Here is a 3836-nt window from a genome sequence, read left to right as displayed (position 1 = left end):
TAGCCAAGCACATTTATTTATAATTGATACAATATCTATGTTGAAGGAAAATTTGAATTTAAATTGTAAATCTAATCTAATCATCATACAATGAAATTTAAATTAATCGAACTTAAAATTCAGAATTTAAACATAAAATATTTTTATTTTTAAATCAGCAAAGATAAAGGGAGATATTATAAAATTGTCCCATAATTAAATAATAATTTAAATTCCAAATAGATAAATATATATCTATTTTTTATTTTATTTTTTAAACTGGACATATCAAAATATAAACAATATTTAATTTTATTATTGTATGAAAATATAAAATAATGTGCCACTCCTTTTTAAACGATTTGATTTGAATTTCAGATGCACACATAGCAGGTGACCACTCCTTTATTATATATATATATATATATATATTATTTTCCAACCTGAACCTATCAAAAATAATAAAAATTTGTTTTATTTTATATATAAAAAATGATAAATAACCTCAAAACTTACTCCAAACTTAAATTATTTAATTTATATAAATATATAATAAATCATCTCAAATATAATTCTGAAGCACAGGATATATTTATGATTTATTATATTTAAATGCCATTTTTTAAATATCTATGAATGCAAGCTAATAAAATAGATAAAATTCATATAATTTTTTCCTGAATAATTTTTAGAAATCATCTAGATAAATCAGATTTTTTTCATTTCAAATAGTTAAAATTTATTTTTTTATATAAGTCTAAAAAATGATATAAATAGATAAATATTAATTTAAATCTAAATATATACACACACATATACTCGATTATATGAAGCTTAATTTTTAAAATATCATCCTAAATTTTTGGAATCGCCAGATAGATTAGATTTGAATTTTAAATAGGTAAAAAATAATATTTACATACATATAAAAATTAATAATCCATCCTGCACTTAACTTTAAACTTGAATAATATATTTTTTATACATTAAAAAATAATAAATCATTTCAAACCTAGAGAAAACCTGACTTTGGAACGTAGCATAGCAGGAAAGACATACTAAATAGGGGATAAAAATAGGTTAAGTCGAACTAGACTTTAATCAAATAGGCCTGAGCCTATGTAATAAATTTGAGGCAAGAGCTTGGCCTCAAGCCTGTCTAAAGCTGTTCTCATGAGTTAAACTTGAACCTACTTAAAGCTTAGCCTGGCTTAAAAGCGTATTTAAAAATTTACTTAAAAGTAAGCCTTTTAATTATTTTTAAATGTCTCAAATATACTTTAGGACTATTAATATAAATCTATAACATGATTTATCAATTACAATATATAATAATTAAAAGAACTTACCAACTACAATACAATACAATAATAAAGTCATAACATTAAAATTAATATATAAGTCCAATCTAATTAAAAACATAACTAAAAGTAAAAAAAATAAATTGATTAAAAATTAAATGGTGAAACTAATGTATGTGTGATATTATATATATATATATATATATATATATTTAAGTAAATAGGTCGGCCTATTAAGCTCGCAAGCTAGGCTTTAAAAAATTAGACTTGTCCTATTTAACTAAATAGGCCTAATTAAAGGCCTAAACCTAATTTGAGCCTATTTAGTAAATAGATTAGGCTTGAAGTAGGCCAGAACGTAAGCCCCTCATAGAGGTCTGGCTTATTCCTACCCCTAATCCTGAAGCACAAAATTATAGCAAACTAAAAATTAATACAAGGCATTCTCTCATAGCTTTAAACCTTACTTTTATATATATATATATATATATATATATAATGATGTTATTCAAAAATTGCAATTTCATTTAATAAAGTTGTGATCCATTTAAACCGCTCAATGTCAAGCTCAGTAAAACTATGGTAAAGACATATTAAGTGAATAATACTTTTTTTAAAAAAAATAATGATGTTATTCAAAAATTGCAATTTCATTTAATAAAGTTGTGATCCATTTAAACCGCTCAATGTCAAGCTCAGTAAAACTATGGTAAAGACATATTAAGTGAATAATACTTTTTTTAAAAAAAGGAAAGAAATATATATATATATATATATAATTAAAATTAAAAAATAATCTAATTACGAAGAAAAAGGCTTAAAAAATAGGGAAAATTGCATCTAGGACTCCAGAGAAAAAAACAATTGCACTTATGGTCCAACGCATTTTAAAATGATTCTACAAGCCCCATTTTGCAAATATGTTTTAGGGAGAAAAGGCACAATTACTTTTAATGAGAAAATACAGCAAGTAAAAATTCATATTTTTTATAACAGGATATTCACATATTCACAACTTTAGGATTAGATATTAACAAATAATTGTTCATTGGTAATGAAATTTTTGTTTAAGGTTAACAAGCTCGTGTTGACTAGATTCACAAATTTACAATTTAAAGTTTGAATATTTATAAGTACAAGTTCATCTATTCATAAGTCAAAGTTAAAAATTTATAGCTTTAAATATTTAGAATTAATGTTCATCATGACTGCAAGTTCAAATTTTTACAACTATATAATTACAAATTTATAACTTTAAATTCATATATTAACAAGAAATTGCTCATTGGTGGTGAACCTAAAGTTCATTTTTTAAGGGCAATTGTGTCTTTTCTCCCTAAAATGAATTTACAAATAGAGCCCTTGAGCCTACAGAATAGTTTCAAAATCTATTGGGTCTTAAGTGTAATTTTCTGTTCTGAAGCCTCAGATGTGATTTTTCCGAAAAACTAAAATATTATGGAGCAACTATGGTGAAAAACTAAAAATAGAAAAGAAAAAGTCTTCTTGCGGGGTGGTAAAACAGACATGCTACAGCAAATTTGAGAAAAATGTAATATATAGGACATCGATCACCTGCTTTGCGAGTAGCTAATAGGTCGTAGGTTGCTTCATTTTGATTTTATATTTATTTTCAAGACAATATCAAATACTCTTCTTTTGATCTGAATTATTTATTTAAATGTAATTACATTTTTTAACCCTTGACATGTATATAGAGCTAATAATTTAAACTAAACTTGACGGCTCAGTTCGAATAAGTTCAAATCTCAAAGATTTTAGAGCGGGGCTTGATTATATGAGTTTTTTAAAAAAGACAGGATACTTTAAATTTAATTCAAATAAGCTCGGCCCGTCTAAATTGCTGGCCCTACATGTATAGCAGCTTGAAAATATTTGTTGGAAGAGTTTTGCAGTTCATATGACCTCCCTGGACTCAATTTGAATTAGTCAAAATTTAATGTGATTTTTGGATAATGAGTAGCTTGATACAATACACATATATAACTACCATAATAGACAAAATAAGTACATACATACATTTGATTAACCAAAAAAAAAAGTCTCTAAATTTAAAACAAAAAATTATAATTATATATTTCAAATTATTATTTAAATAACAAGTTGGTTAAAACTAATAATATTATTGTCATGATATTATATTAATACTTTATGATCTTTCGGAAAGTTTACAATTATTTATAAAAATGAGTAATGTGAATTGGATTATTATAATTGTAGTCCTTACCACTTCAATCAATTAATAATGTAGTAGTAGTTCTTATCATTTAAAAAAAATTATGATGCAGTATTTCAAAATTGGGATTATTCCTTAACTGTATTTTCCCCATATATCAATTAAACCTTACATTATTCTACATGATTTTATGGCCTTTGTTATCATAGATTACACATTTAAGGGTTCAAACAAACTAAACTCAATTCCATACAATCCTTGAGAATTTATTTCTTTTGGTTGACAGCAAAGATGATGATGAAAATTAACTCAACAAATGATAATGAAGATGGCAAACCCTTCCTAAATAATTTACCAAG

This window comes from Prosopis cineraria, unplaced genomic scaffold (assembly GCF_029017545.1).
Source record: "Prosopis cineraria cultivar Desert tree isolate PC_DT_omini unplaced genomic scaffold, ASM2901754v1 PC14, whole genome shotgun sequence".
NCBI classification, from domain to species: domain Eukaryota; kingdom Viridiplantae; phylum Streptophyta; class Magnoliopsida; order Fabales; family Fabaceae; genus Prosopis; species Prosopis cineraria.
This window is presented reverse-complemented; position numbering follows the sequence as displayed.